Source organism: Sorex fumeus, unplaced genomic scaffold, assembly GCF_029834395.1.
Source record: "Sorex fumeus unplaced genomic scaffold, SorFum_2.1 ptg000039l, whole genome shotgun sequence".
Classification (NCBI taxonomy): Eukaryota; Metazoa; Chordata; class Mammalia; order Eulipotyphla; family Soricidae; genus Sorex; species Sorex fumeus.
Genome location: NW_026606096.1, coordinates 33161493 through 33177710, shown reverse-complemented (window position 1 = coordinate 33177710; position 16218 = coordinate 33161493). Strand labels below are relative to the sequence as shown.

Below are 16218 nucleotides of genomic sequence, written 5' to 3'. Positions count from 1 at the left end.
GAGCACAAGCCTGGCATGTTTGAGGATCTGAGTTCGGTTCCTAACCTCACAAGAGGGGAATGGTCTCACAGGTCCCGTGGGCAGCAGGAAACAGCCCCCACAACAGCACAAGAAATAATAAAGGACCACCGAGATGACTTAAGGAACTGAGCCCAGGCTTCGTGGGGACCACATGGCAGGGCTCTGAGCACTGCTGGGTACGGCGAGAAGAAAACAATACAATCAAGAGGAGTAATAACAACAGCGTTCCTATTGCGGTGCCGTAAAGGTTGATTAAGATGCTGTAGGTACTCAATGAAGACTAAGAACAAACACGGACGTTGCTTACTAAGGGTCTGGCACTGCTCTGAAGGGCTTTGTGAGGATTAGCCTTACTTGGTTCTCACAGGGACCTTACGAGGTCTTTCTTGGGTGGCTGTCATCATCATTATTCTCTGTCCCTTATACGGGGGAAGAGACCCGGGCACAGGAAGTTGGTCTGTGCCCCTGTGCTGAGCCAGGACCGGTGCAGGCGTTAGTGTGCAGACACGCTGTTTGTGAGACCACAACACCTACAGCCTCTTAATTCGAGGCAATTTAGTGGCTAAACTTGTGGGAACAGGCAGAGGATGAAGAGGCAAAGAAGGAGGAAAGTTTCGTTATTTCAGCAAGCAGGAAAAGAGACGTGAAAATGGTGTGAGTCACTTCTCCTTCCAAGAAGTGAAGAAATGCCTCGATTTTGTAAGCCTTCGGCAACCCATGGACCCAGTCAACGAGCTGCCGTCCTGATAATCCCCGGCGGGTAGGCAAGCGAACACCTTCAGGCTCTCATGCGAACTTCCCTCTCAGCATGGTCTTGCATAGGCCCGGATGCCTGAGAGATGGGCAGAAGTCAAAGCAAGCTGGGAGCCCGGCCTGGGTCACATGTGCCTGACTGACAGGCACAAGCGCCAATAATTTCTGTTGCTTCAAACACTCAGCCCGGGTGCTGAGTGCAGAAGATGCGGAGTGGGCATCTCTTAGCCTGTTGATGTGGCATGTCTTCTGTTCCTTCGCTTCTCTGGGGCTGTATGGAAACCCACTGGTACCCAGATCACACTCAGCTCTGGTGCTGGCTCTGTGCAGTGAACACTGGTACGGAGAGACTGTGGAGGGGGCGGGACCATCTTTCACAAGAGAGAGTGAGCTGAGGGCTGGGGCTAGAGGAACAGCCCAGTGGGGAGGGCACTTGTCCTGACACGGTCAGACTGGGTTCGATCCTTGACATCCTACATGGTTCCCTGGAGCTCTGTGAGGAGGAAGTCATCCCCGGGCACCAGGTGTGACTCAAAAAACAAACAAACACACACACACACACACACACACACACACACAACAAAGAAAGGAAGAATAAAAGGAAGGAAGGAAGAAATGAAGAAAGGAAGAAAGAAAGAATAAAAGGAAGGAAGGAAGAAATGAAGAAAGAAAGGAAGAAAGAAAGAATAAAAGGAAGGAAGAAATGAAGAAAGAAGGGAAGAAAGAAAGAATAAAAGGAAGGAAGGGAGAAATGAAGAAAGAAAGGAAGAAAGAAAGAATAAAAGGAAGGAAGGAAGAAATGAAAGAAAGGAAGAAAGAAAGAATAAAAGGAAGGAAGGAAGAAATGAAGAAAGAAAGAATAAAGGGAAGGAGAAATGAATAAAGAAGGGAAGAAAGAAAAAATAAAAGGAAGGAAGGAAGGAAGGAGAAAAAAAAAGGAAGAAAGAGAGAAAGTGAGCCATGGGCAATGGCAAACAGGGAACACGTCCAATGAGGAATCAGTTCCAGTGAATTGTCTTGCTATGAGACTGGAAGAGGAGGGGAAAGGAACGGCTCATAGGGGTCAGGAGCGGGGCGAGTGATGACTCTCCTTTAGCCGATTCACTATCAAACACATTCTCTTTGTTGTCCAATCACAGGTAGGCAGGAAGACTCAGCTAACGCCCATCGCAGAAGCACCGTCTGGGAGCCGCTGGTGGAACTCAGAGATGCTCCGCTCCCCTTTCTCTTCCCATCCTCTGCTTCCTGAGGAGGGACTGACCTTGGTCCCCTGGAGTCACAGAATGTTCCTTTCCCCTTTCTCCCACCTAAGGATTAAAACAGGAAGAGGCACAGCTGTCGCCCGGGACCCACGGTGCCAGGCATTAGCGAGCAGGGCTGCAGGTCACCAGCAAGGACCGCACGAAGAAAAGGTTTACGATAAATAATGAAGCAGTCCATAAACCAGGACGGCTGGACATCGTGATCTATTTTTGCTCAGTGCTGACCGTGGCACAGAAATTTCTACCTCCAACAGCTGAGACCGAAAGGAGGCATCTGTCAGCTTCATGCAGGACAGAGATGCAGGACCACCCTCCCCCAACAACACCACTGAAACTCAAACGCACCCTGGGATTCTTCTGTCCAGGAGGACTGTGAAACAAAACAAATCATAGAAGGAAAGAAGATGGGTTCAGTACAGAAGAGATAGCTCAGAACAAAATTATGTGCCTCATAAGGGAACGTGTGTTTTAAAGGAACAAAAAAAAAAAAGAAATTCTTTCTTTCTTTCTTTTTTTTTGTGGGTGGTAGGTGGCATATCTGGTGGTGCTCAAGGGTTACTCCTGGCTCTGTGTTCAGGAATTACACCTCGTGGCCTCAGAGGACCATACGGGATGCTGGGTATCAAACATGGGTAAGCTGCATGCAAGGCCAGCTACTATTGCCCTGGCCACTCATTGTTTCTTTTTTAAAAGACTATAACACCAAGGACTGGAGTGACAAAAACTGAATTGGGGAATGACAAATGAAAAGGATTAAACAAGTTCGTGGAGGGAGGGAGTTTTGCTGTAAAATGGGTTCTTCCTCAAAACCCATAAGGATCCCTATATTTCAAGATGCAGTGAAAACTCAACTAAATGTAAAGTGCTTTAGACAAATCAGGCTGACATGATCATTCCAACTGCAGTCCACAAATGGGTAAATTAATTCCTCAACGAGGCCAAAGTTTTCAAGGAAAAGTACTTCATTATCCACTCAGCTACAAACCCCACAGCACAACAGGGCTTCCAGAAGGACGAGTAAAAGGTAAGGAAGACATTGGGGTTTGTTTTTATTTCACTTTAAGGAACTCTGAAGAATAAATCATCTGCCTTAGTTCTGCAGAGCTGTGCATTTGGAACCTGGAACTGCAGCCCCGTTCTGGGGTGGACGTGCTCGGCTGGACCACACTTCCCACCCTTCTCTTGTTTCTCAAGGACCCCACTCCTGAGATATCCACCCCGCTGGTTTTTTGTCCCCCCTTTTCCCAGGGACTTCGCCAACTTCCACTTTTTAAAAATTTTTTCCCTTTGGTTTTGGGCCAAAGAAAAATATATAAATATATGCCACCCAGAGAGCACGGCAAGCTACCGGGAGTATCCCGCCTGCATGGGCAGAGTCCAGCAAGCTCTCTGTGGCATATTCGTTATGCCAAATACAGTAATGACAACAGGTCTCATTCCCCTGACCCCGAAAGAGCCTCCAATTGTTGGGAAAAGATGAGTCAGAAGAGGCTGTTAAAATCTCAGGGCTGGTCACATGCTAGGGGAAAAGGGAGCTCAGAGAGAGAAGGGAGCACCAAATAAAGGGTGTTGGGAGGATCCTCCCAGGATGGGAGAAGCACGCTGAAAGTAGACTATAGACCGAACATGATTGCCACTCAATGCCTCTCTTGCAAAACACAACACCCAAAAGGAGAAAGAGAACCAAAGGGAATGCCCTGCTGCAGAGGCAGGGTGGGATGGGGGGGGATGGGGGGTGAGGGGGATTCTGGGATCCTTGGTGGTGGGAAATGGGCACTGGTGGAGGGATGGGTATTTGATCATTGTATAATTAAAACCCAAGCACAAAAATTTGTAAGTCTACAACTGTACCTCATGGTGTCTCACTAATAAAAATTTTAAAAATTAAAAAAAAAAGATACTGATAAAAAAATCTCAGGGCTGGGAGGAATAGAGATGTTACTGGTGCCCATTCTAGTAATTTAATGATCAATGGGATGACAGTGACACAGTGATACAGTGATTGGTTTTGGGCCACACCCAGCGATGTTCAGGGCTGACTCCTGGCTCTGTACTCAGGAATCACTCCTGTTGGTGTCTGAGGGACGGACCATCTGGGGGCACCCAGGATCAAACTTGGGTCAGTGGCAAACAAAGCAAGTGCCCTACCTGCTAGAAAGCTCCAGTCCCGAGGGTTTCCCCATTTCGACTCTCTCAGCTACCTATTCAGGTGGCGGAAATACTTGGTTTCTCTATTGCTCTATTGCGTTATGTTTTAAGAACTGTAATTCCATGTATTGATCTAAAAATCACTGTACTGTATGAAAAAACCCCAACACCTCCGACCTTTGATTACTCAGACCTTGAGACATGCCCCCGAGTGCAAACAGCATTAACAGTTTGAAGTGAACAGAAAAGCATCAGTTGAAAAACCAACCTTCCGAGCCCCCAAACGCCTCAAGAAACAGAGAGGCAAGAGATCAAAGTGAGTCCGAGAAATCAATCTCAGTCCAGTTCAAAGGCTTTCTGAAAATGTGGAATCGGATGCGACAGAATTGAAATAGATCCAGGGACCTTCCATAAGGAATCAGGGGAATCAGGGCTGTACACGTAACACTGTATATGTATATAGCAAGGAAATGAGAACAAACGGGAAAAGTTCTCTTTAAACAAAGCCTAGACCTTGTTAACAATAACTGATTACGTCCTGGCTGAAGAACAATCCGTCCTTTCAAAAAAAAAAAAGCTTTCAAACATATCAAATAAGAAAGATGGGATTATGTGAAGAGAAGGAACAGAGGAAATACCTGGATTGGTTAGAACCATTTCTTCCGGCACTACTACGCCAGATGAGACTTTGTAAGAAGCAGGAAGAGTTTGCATGAAAATGCGTCGTGGGCAACTTAACTACAGAAGCGTCACCTCCGCCTTCTATTTAAACAATGTCAAAATTATTTTCGGAGGGGTGGGGTCGGGCCACACCCAGTGGGGCTGCACACCCAGCCATCACTCCTGGGGGGACTTAGCCTAAAGGGTGCTGGGAACTGAACCCGGGCTGGCTGCATGCAAGGCAGGAGTCTTCCCCGCCGTGCTATCTCTCCGGCCCAACCTTCCGCTTAAAAAAGACCAAGTCACAGGACGTCTCTTGCAAACTCAATCTCCCAATGAAGGCAATTCTCTTCATTTTAAGGCAGTGCTCATTTCTTATCCTATGTAACAGTCCTTGAGTCATTTGTTTGCTAGATATTTATATTAAAGTAGCAGATGCTTAATATTTCCCTTTTAGACATTTCCTGGTGTATTTTAGAACATACTTGTAAATGGTTGTATTTGAAATACTACTAATATTTAGGTTCTACCGATTTTGGTAAAAAAATATATGTACATATATCTATCTATCTATCTATCTATCTATCTATCTATCTATCTATATCTCACTTAAAATCAAACCTTGGCAAGGTCGCTGTATTCCAGAAAAGCCACTGCTCTATGCCACCGAGACTGTGCCTCCTCCCCACTTCCTGCCTGGGTCCTCAGTTTCATTTTATGGACTCCCTGATTTTAAGAAAACCAGCCCAGGTGGCAGGTGAGGCATTTGAGTGATGCTCCAGAGGCAAAGGCCTGGCTGGCCCTGACCAAAACACAGCCTGATGCCACAATTCCATTCCCAGTTTAACTGGGGCACAGCTGGGGGCATTTGCCTGGCCCGGCCCTGGGCGCTCAGCCTGGAAGCCCCTGCCCCCCATGCAGGGCTTCCAGAGAATAAAGCGTGAATTCAATGCTGCACACCAACAAGCCACATTCAGGCAGGGATCTACAAGTTACGAATTCGAGGGGGTTCGAAGCGGGTCTTCTGGACAGACAGAGAAGCAAGGTCTGTCTGTCCTCCTGTTTCTTGGACAGGCTCCAGATCTCCTTCCACGCTTCCGGACTTTACATAGAAGTTGGGTTTCCTGCCCTTCTCACGGGGATGGCTGATACCAGCCAGTGATTCCCTTCCCAGCAGTCAGAAAAGGGCCACTTTTGTGCTCTGGAAACCAGCTCCGTGTTTTGGACACAGCACAGCATTTACCATGTTTAAGGATGGGATTTCAGACCCATGGAGAACAGGCTGGGGAGGCATGCATGGCGAGTGCTCATTCAACCTGGCTGACAGGAATATAGTGGTTCATTATATTATTCCTCCTGCTTTGCTTTAAAATTGTTCATCGCTTTAAAAAGAAATCAGTAGCAGTAGTGCCGCAAAACATCCAACCACACCATTAAAGAGAATAATGGCAGGAAAAGAGAACAAAAGAACAAACAGAATTGCTTCCTTATAATCACAAAATGCTATCACTAAGAATCAATAAATGAGACAGATTTAGCTAGAAAATAAAATTCTGGGAGACTTCCTGTGGCCCGTGGGGATCCAAGTGATGGTGAGGGTCAAACTTGGGGTCCCCACGTGAAAAGCATGCCTGCCAGCCCTTGAGGCACCATCCTGGACCCTGAAGAATCATTCTTAGCCTCCCGATTGGTTAGCATCTTTTAAAAAATGATAAAGTGCAGAGATCTTTGGAATAGTTTGTCTTCATTCCTCTTTATAATCCCTCATTAGTTTCTTGTAGAACTGTAGACTAAACTTTCTTGAAAGTCAATTAAAAAAAAAATCCAGAGCAAAGGCGAAAAGTCTGTGAATTCTTTTGGAATCAGTGTGCCAGCACCGTTTGTATGAGCAGCAACTTGGGAAAACCCAGCCCCGGGTGTCTGATGACAGATGACTAAATAAATCATGACACAGGCAAACACCAAATACTGCGCAAACACGCCAGGAATAATGCCGAGTTACGTCTGCTGACACGAGAGAAGTTCTTACTTCACTGCTCACTAAAAAGCCTGCCCCAAACTGAGCTCCAGCAAGATCCAAATTTTAAAGAAAAGTCTCCATATTGAAACAGAAGAACACTCGGCCAAGACTTATACCACAGCAGTGCTAGGCTTTGACATGGGACTGGTTCTGAGAGTCGGAATAATTCTTTAAGGGGTCTTCAAGTTCTCTAAACATGAAAGATATTTTTTCAAATTAAAAACAAAGAACTCTGTGCTACAGCTGAGGATCATTTTCAAAAGAATTTTAGGAGCTGGAGCGATAGCACAGCGGGTAGGGCATTTGCCTTGCACGTGGCCGACCTGGGTTCGATTCCCAGCATCCCAGATGGTCCCCTGAGCACCACCAGGAGTAATTCCTGAGTGCAGAGCCAGGAGGAACCCCTGTGCATCACCAGGTGTGACTCAAAAAGCAAAAAAAAAATAATAATTTTATTTTTAGTCTTTTTAGGTTACATTAAGGGATGATATGAAACCCGTCTTTAGCGTAGGCAAGACAGTCGCATGGAATGGTGCTTTTCTGTCAGAGGGGGGAGGGGTCATTTAAAAATACTGTGAAAGGGGGCTGAAGCAATAGCACAGCGAGTAGGGCATTTGCCTTGCACATGGCCGACTGGGTTCGATTCCCAGCATCCCATATGGTTCCCTGAGCACTGCCAGGAGTAATTCCTGAGTGTAGAGTCAGAAGGAACCTCTGTGCATCTCCGGGTGTGACCCAAAAATCAAATCAAATCAAATCAAATAAAAAAAAATACTGTGGAACACGAGTTTCAGGTGGAAAATAGGCATCCAGCAGGGGTTTGTCTTTTCTTTTGTGGGAAGCAGGAATGCCTCTTTCTGCATCTGTCCTGGAGGCAGGCTGGTCCTGTCTGGACAACATGCCACCAAGTTTCCAGGAAGAGTCGCAGGCTGGCGTGTTCACCAACTGCGGAGCGAGCCAGGAACCTTCTGGGGACAGCAGCACAATGCCAGGCCTTGTCGGGGGCCACAGCCGCGGGGACACCGAACCCGAGAAGCATGAGCCAGACGCTGGCCAAGGAAGCGAACCCCAGCCTGGCTCTGCGAAATGTCAGCGGGCAGCGGGCAGCGGGCCCCGCCTCTCCCGCAGGACCCTGACTTTCTGTATCGACAAGGACGGTGGGCTTTCTGCCCGAGGGGGGCTGGGACCCCAGGATCCTGAAGTGTCACCTGGTCCTGAGTCCCGGGTCACACAGGAAGCGCAATCAAACTCGGCTGCCCCTGCCTGCTGGACGCCCCTCCGCAGAGGTCAGCCCCTGAGTGCTGGCTGTAATCCTAGTAGGAGCCCCGGAGACTCGTGAGAGAAAGTTCCAGATAAGAACAGGCTGGCAGCTGGCACCTAAGCCCCATTGAGCTTTGGGTCTCGTCACCCCCACGTCTAGGCTGATGGTCGAGGCACAGGCACCGGCTCTTCCCCTGCGCACTTCTCGGCTACTCTGCGCTACCCGTTCCAAGCCGGCAGAGCAGGACAGCTGGGGACATCCTGAGGGGTGCCCAGGGGCAAGTGAACCAGGGCCCATGTTAGTGGGGACCCAGGGCCAAGAGACAGTACAGTGTCATGCTAATTATTCCAGGGAGCCAGGGCAGGTGGGAAGGGACATGGCATGGGGAGGGAGCCCCAGGGAAAAGAGAGAGAGAGAGAGAGAGAGAGAGAGAGAGAGAGAGAGAGAGAGAGAGAGAGAGAGAGAGAGAGAGAGGGCAGATAACAGTTTGGAGAAAGAACAATAGGGAGCCAAATTTCTCAAAGCTTTCGGCTGGATAGCACTGTCACACTGTCCTCCCTTTGTTCAAGGATTTGCTCAAGCGGACCCAGTAACATCTCCATTGTGAGACTTGTTACTGTGTTTGGCATATCGAATATGTCATGGATACTTGCCAGGCTTTGCTGTGCAGGCAAAATACCCTCAGTAGCTTGCTGGGCTCTCTGAGAGGAGCGGAGGAATCGAACTCAGGTTAACCAAGTTGACCGCACGCAAGGCAAACGCCCTACCCGCTGTACTATCACTCTGAAACAAATGCAAAGGGTGCCCAGAGGTAGAACTCAAGGCCGTCTCTGCAGACGCATGAGGACAACATCCCGTCCTCAAAGGCAGAGTCCCAAGAGAGAGGGTCTCTCAATGTCCCCAGCGGTTCCACGGGGCCTGCCAATGGTGCTGACTTCCCACAAAAGCCCGGAATGTCCATACTGAAGGGACACTGAGAAACCAGTAGCAATTTCCAATTTTCACAAATCGACTTCTCAGCGAATTTAATTTTCAGCCCTGAAACCCAAGGATAAAGAAATGTCGAGAGTTACTCAAAAATCACCCCTCACACTTGCTGTTTCCTGGTGTTTCTCTTAATTGCTTCTGTCACATTCACAGAGTTCTTTATCTGTTTTACTTTTTAAAGTAATGGAGCATCATTCTCTTCTGTCTTCCCCAAAAAAAAAAAAAAAGCTCAATAGGGGAAAAAAATTGTCCAAAATGGGACTGTGCATCTACCAACTTGTGCAATTTTTATTACTGAATCATAAATATTTAAGGACATGCATCCAAGCCGTGACACAGGAAAATTCTATCTTGGATGCTTGCAAGTGCTTATGTCTTTTAGTAAACACCGTTATAGCCATTATCCAGGTCGGAGAAAAGTAGCCGGCATTTCCAGTCCTGAAAATTGGACCAATTAAAGCGCTGGTCTGCGTATCCCGCTAGAAATCGACCTTCCTCTTCACTTCCCACTTCTGTTTTTTGGGGGCACCAGAAAAGACCTGTTCAGGAAAACACATCCTTGCTTACGGAATGAAGCAATCCAAGGGTGAGAAGTCCTTCCCAGAGGACTGCTATCTTATATCCTGGGGGATGCTAAATCATGGAGAGGGAAGGAGGGGGGGGGTGCAGAGAGCCAAGAGAGGGCTCCAGGTGTCACACAACATTGAGCAGGTCCGAGTCACCTGCCCGCAGCATCCCCGCCTCACTCTGGGGTTCCATTTCCCCATTGCTGTCTTCCCCGGCAGCTGGCGGGGTGATGGTCCATGCTAGGGCTGTAGATCTTCTGCTCATTCCATTAAGCATTGGGATCTGCTTATGAGCTCATGCCTCATCTATTTCCATCTACAAATGATCATATTCGCTGGTTATCTGTTCCCGGCAGAACCCGGGAAAAGGAAATAGAAAAAAAAAGAAAAAAAAATCTAGACTTTCGCAGGTCCCTGAAGGGTTGGGTGCTTTCATTCTTCTTAAATCTGGAGAGCAGGGGTCACCCCCCACCAAGACACACATGCCCGTCTCATCTGCCAGGTACAAGAGCACTAAGGGCACCCAGGAATATATCATTGCAAAGGAGAGGCCCAGCTTTCTTTACACTTCAATAGAACTTTCTAGAATCTCAGGTTAAACAAGCACACACGGACGATGGCTTCAGCGTGGATGGTGAAGTTCCTTCCAAAGAATGGAGGCCACGGTGACAGGTCAGGACCCTCGATGAGCGGGTCTGTGGAGCTGATCATCCCAGCTGCTAAGTGGATTGATTTTTCAGGTTTGCTCTGAGGACAGTTTTCTCCTCTATTTTCAGGAAGCCGACCCTAAGTTAAGCAGTTGAGTCTAAGTTTTCTTCACATGAAAAAAAAAAAAACAATCTTCACCTGCAGCGGGTAGGACACTGGCCTTGCACGTGCCCAACCTGGGTTCGAACCCTGGCATCCCGATGATCTCCCAGAGACCACCAGAAGTTATCCCTGAGCACAAAACCAGGGGTGAGCTACAATTACAGTCAGGTGTGACTTCCTCCCCATCCCCCAACAACCAAACCAAACCAAAACAAAACAACAAAACCCACCACCACCCACACCAGGCATTCTCAAAAAGGCCCCTGGAATAGCGTGTGAAGTGAGCATCAGAATAACCAGGGGGTGAGCAGCAAGGATAAATGACTCAACACGGGGTCAAGAATCGATCATACACCCGCCGGGTGGTGGCTGGCTCTGGGGTTCTGGTGGTGGGAATTTGCTGCTGCGAGAGTGGCCTTAGAAACGGGGCAGCCGCTGATCCAGAAACTTGGCAGTTATTACTTTCAACCTTCCGCGTCACCCACATGCCTTTTTAGGAATGGCTAACGAGGAAAGCTAAGGAACATCCTTTCCTCTCCCCACGTTTCCTCTGCTCGTCGAATTACAGGGGTTAGGAACCCAAAGGGCAGCCTGGCTGCTGGGCGGTGGGGCCAGGGGAGGTGTTGGTGGGGGGAGCGTCGTCAGCCCCCATGGGCGCGGCTGGGCAGTGATCTGAAATGAGCAAGGAAATCAGCACGCGAGGGCGCTTCAGGAGGTCCCTTCCTGGGTGCCATGCAGCATCCTACATCCCGAGTGGCTCCCATTTCCCGTGGGTCTTGCCTTTGGAACGAGAGTCAAGACCGTGAGCTGAAGAGCCATGGGAGGGGCGGGGGGTGCCCACGGGTGGGCGTGAGAGTGCAACCCCGGGCAGCAGAGGCTCGGGGTGTGCCCACAGCAGGCACTGCAAAGCCTCCCCTCCCAAAGGAGACCCCTGCCACTCGAACAGGGCCGCTGTTTGGAACAGTCCCTCATATCTGAGAAAGCGACTGTACGTTTGATGCTGCTGGTGGTGGTGGTTCTGTTGTTTGTTTGTTTGTTTGTTTTTGCTTTTTGGGTCACACCCAGTGATGCACAGGGGTGACTCCTGGCTCATGCACTCAGGAACCACTCCTGGTGGTGCTCAGGGGACCATATGGGATGCTGGGTATCAAACCCAGGACGGCCGCGCGTGCAAGGCAAAACGCCCTACCCACTGTCTATTTTTGGGGATACACCCAGTGTAGCTCGAGGCCCAGTCCTGGCTCTGCACTCGGGAGACCATACTGGGGGCTGGAATTTGAACTGGAGTTGGCTGTGTGCAAGGCAAACACCTTGCCCGCCCACCGTCCCCTCTCTCCAGCTCCTCAGCTGGACGTTTGAGTTGAAACTGGGTAACCAACCATCCATCCCAGGGACAACTAACTTAGAGATCTGGAGGCACAGTGGAAATCTTTCAGAAAGTATCAAATTGAAGGTGAAAGAAGACCCACAGCTGACCTCGTGGGTAGAACCTGAGGCCTTTCTAAAATAGGAGGGCCAGGAGGTGGCTTGCAGGGCCAGCACGCATGCTTTGAGACCTGGGTTCCAAGCCGGGCACTCCCTGGTCGCCCGAGCACTGTGCTGGGAGTAGCCCCCCCCCAACCAAAGCAACAGCCGTGAAGCTGGAAACACAGCTGGAGTCACCAGGGAACAGAGCGTGGGAAGGTACATCTTCCCAGCCCTGCAAGGAATGAGCTCAGGTTTGAAGAGGATCCCGGGGAGAACAGGGAGGTGGGAAGGCGAGAGGGAACTAACTGCCTACGGAAGTGAGCAAGTGGTGACCCAAAGAAAGACCAGTAAAGCCCTCAAGGACTAGGGACAGTAACACATGGGCTCTGGGCCAGCCCCTCGGAACCGGGTCATAATGGGCTCAGAGAGAGCTGCACTGCCTTTGCTTGGGGCCACACACCGGGTTTGGTTCCTTTCTTGCTCAGAATCTCCCAGCGGAGAAGAGCTTAAGGATTGCTTCTGTTTTCTGGGGGCTGGAAGGCCCACCCAGCAGTGCTCAGGGACCACTCCTGTGCTGCTTGGGGGATGACACGCGGGAGGGGAGAGAACCGGGTTCGGGTGCCTTATTCCCTGGACCATCTCTCTGGTCCACTGCTGGTTTCACTTTTTTTTTTTTTGCTTTAATAAAAAATTTATTAAAAGAATTGTAGCTGCAGTTTTGAGAATATTTTGAGAATGACACTTGAAGATGTTTATAAGGGGAAAAATCAGCATGACAGTATATTGAAATTATTTTCTATTATCATCTCTCCTTGTCAGTTAACATACGTACATATATATATATACACACATATAAATTCTAAATAAAAGATAACTGTGTTCACTGGTTTCACTTTTAGCAAACGGCCCAACTTTTTTTTTTTTCCCTTCCCTCTGTTTCCTATAATTACACTCTAGTTCTAGCCAAGGCAAATAAGACGATGAGGCCCATGTCACTGACTTAGGGTGAGTTCAAATCTTTCCTTATCTCTACCCAGGGAAGCCTTGACTAGCACAAATTAGCCTGGCAGCATCTGGTCCCTGAACACCGATGCTCTTAGATCAGCTTAAAGAGCCCATGAAGGGCTGGAGAGAGAGCACAGTGGGTAGGGCACCTGCCTCACATGTAGTCGACCCCGGTTCAATCTCCAGCCTAACACAGGGTTCCCTGAAACTGCCAGGAGTCATCTCTGAATGCAGGGCCAGGAGTGAGTCCTGAACACCACCAGGTATGATCACGCCCCCCCCCCCCCCACCAAAATACAGAGCCAGGCAGACACCACAGGAGACGCTGGGGGCGGGACCCTGGTTGGTCCCCCTTTCCGTAGCTGTGCCCCGCTTGAGTTGCTGCAGGAGTTGTTGGTTGTTGAGTGAGAAACTCCAGCCCCTGGGTACCCGTTCACCCTGGAGGCCTCCCCTGCTACTGGAGCCCATGAGTGAGTGACAGGAAAGTCCAAGCTGCCTCCCTTGCAGAACCGAGTCACAACCAAGTTCCTTCCCACTTCCATCTCATCCAGGAGCACCCCCCAAATAACCTCCTCCACAGGGCCCCCTGCCCTCAGACTCTGCTTCTGGGTACCCACTGGTGACTCTTTAAGAAGCTGCCTTTTCTCTCAGCTTCACTACCTCCTAGCTGAGTCCCTCCCCTCCCCTGGCCAGCACCGTCCACAGGACCTGGTTTTCTCCCTGTGATTCTCCATGGAGACAGAGTCATCCGCTGTAGGCCTCAGTTCCACGGGCTTCCCTCCCCAGACATGACACAACTCTTCCAAATGGTCCAAATGGGTTCTGTCTCGAGTATTGTTTGATATTTGATCCATGGGACCCCAAATGGGATTCAGAGGAGCAGGGTGCCTTTGCCCATCCCTGGTCAACGCAGAGCCCATCCAAGAGGTCTTTGTTGGCAAGAATCAGAATGAATGAATGAATGAATGAATGAACTTCTTTCCAAAGCAAGATGCTGCTCAGGAAAGCAGAGTGCCTTGGCTGGAAGGCTTCTGGGTAATGGGCGGGTCCTGCTTGCTTTTCTTTTCTTTTTGTATATATATGGGCTGGAGTGATAGCACAGCGGGTAAGGTGTTTGCCTTGCAATGGCCGACCCGGTCGACCTGAGTTCAATTCCTCCGTCCCTCTCGGAGAGCCCGGCAAGCTACCGAGAGTATCCCGCCCACACGGCAAACCCTGGCAAGCTCCCCAAGACGTATTTGATATGCCAAACACAGTAACAAGTCTCACAATGGAGATGTTACCGGGCCCGCTTGAGCAAATCGATGAACAACGGGAGGACAGTGCTAGACAGTGCTAGGCAGTATATATATATTTTAATGAATCACTGTGAGATACAGTTACAGACTTACAAACTTTCGTAATTACGTTTCAGTCATACAATGGTCGAGTACCCATCCCTTCACCGGTGCCCGTTCTCCACCATCAATGTTCCCAGTATCCCTCCCACCTCCCATCATCCTCCCCCCCAGCCCCCCAACCCCCAGCCCTTGTGGCAGGCACATTCCCTTTTACTCTCTCTCTCCTTTTGGGTGTTACAGTTTGCAATATAGGGAGTGACCTGCTTGCTTTTCCACTTGTGTTCATCCTCAAAGCCTTCCTCTTGGGGGCTGGAGCAATAGCACAGTGGGTAGGGCGCTTGCCTTGCACGCCGGTGACCCAGGTTCGATTTCCAGCATCCCATATGGTCCCCTGAGCACCTCCAGGAGTGATTCCTGAGTGCATGAACCAGGAGTAACTCCTGTGCATCGCTGGGTGTGATCCCCCCCCCAAAAAAGCCATCCTCTTGGGCTAGCTAAAATGGGACAGTGGTCTGCTGGCAGAGTGGGGGCTGTGCTACCGTTTTCGACACCCATCTCGGCGAGGGTGGTCTCAGGCTGGGTGAGTGGCTGCTCTGCCTGTCTGGTGCCCCTCCACATGGTAGGTGGGAGGGCAGGTGCCCCGCGACCCCCCTTCCGGCCATCTGCTACCCTCCAAAAAACTGCCTCGGACCCATGGAAGCTCCTTGCTACAACTGTGCGTGGTTACCAATTTTCCTGCCGGGGTGAAACTTTGTATGAGCTCCACCCTGAGCTGTATCCTCACTGCCTGTCCAGAGAGCCGCCATATCCACTGCGACCTGAAATTTCTTTCAGCACTGCATGAACTCTGATCTCTGAGGATTCCTCTGCTTAGTTTTTTATTTTATTTATTTATTTTTGCTTTTTGGGTCACACCCAGCAATGCACAGGGGTTACTCCTGGCTCTGCGCTCAGGAATTACGCTTGGTGGTGCTCAGGGGACCATATGGGATGCTGGGAATTAAACCCGGGTCGGCCGCGTGCAAGGCAAATGCCCTACCCGCTGTGCTATTGCTCCAGCCCATGCTTAGTTTTTTTAAAAAAAATATTTTTTTAGGTTACCACAGTGTTAAACTTTATAGCTTCGATGTGCAAAGTAATGGCACCGCCCCTCCCCCACCACACCCAAGTGCCCCTGACGCCCCGCCCTGTCCTCATGTCAACTCTCTCTCATCTCTAGTCCATCCTCCCACTGTTAGTAAGTTTTACAATCCTAGGCCAAGGGTCTGTTTCTGCCCTCCTAGGGCTGCTGTAAGGTATCGACACTGGAACATTCAGGGCTACGGATTTCACCCACAGGTCAAAGCATCCAGGAGTACATTTGTAGTAAGAAACCCGCGGCACCCACTGAGTGAGCCGTTCCTGAGATCCACACACACATTCCAGCTACAGATTCCAACAGCCCATGCAAACCCTCCAGCCCAGAATCTTCTGCGAAGAGGAACCTTAACAGTAACTACTTCATAAAGGCCAGTAACCCATGGGCTGGAGCAATAGCACAGCGGTAGGGCGTTTACCTTGTGCGCAGCCAGCCTGGCCGAGCCGGGTTCGATTCTTCCGCCCCTCTCGGAGAGCCCAGCAAGCTACCGAGAGTATCTTGCCCACACGGCAAAGCCTGGCAAGCTCCCCATGACGTATTCGATATGCCAAGCACAGTAACAACAAGTCTCACAATGGAGACGTTACTGGGCCCGCTCGAGCAAATTGATGCCCAATAAATACAACTATAATAAACCCTGGTGCCCTCCGCCTCCCCCCCCACCCCCCACAACTTTGCTCTCTGGATTGTTCTCATGGACCAAAGTACAAGAGGAGAAGACAGAGACGCCTCTGAGCCCAGAGGGAGAGAGATTGGCCCGAGGGCCCACACAGCCACCCC

At 49.8% G+C, this 16218-nt stretch overlaps 1 protein-coding gene across 5 annotated transcripts in view; it reads right to left on the bottom strand.

Annotated features, from left to right (window-relative positions):
- Positions 1–16218, bottom strand: part of ZNF827 (zinc finger protein 827) — a 192766-nt gene that overhangs the window by 66972 nt on the left and 109576 nt on the right. The gene's annotated exons all lie outside the window — the stretch shown is intronic.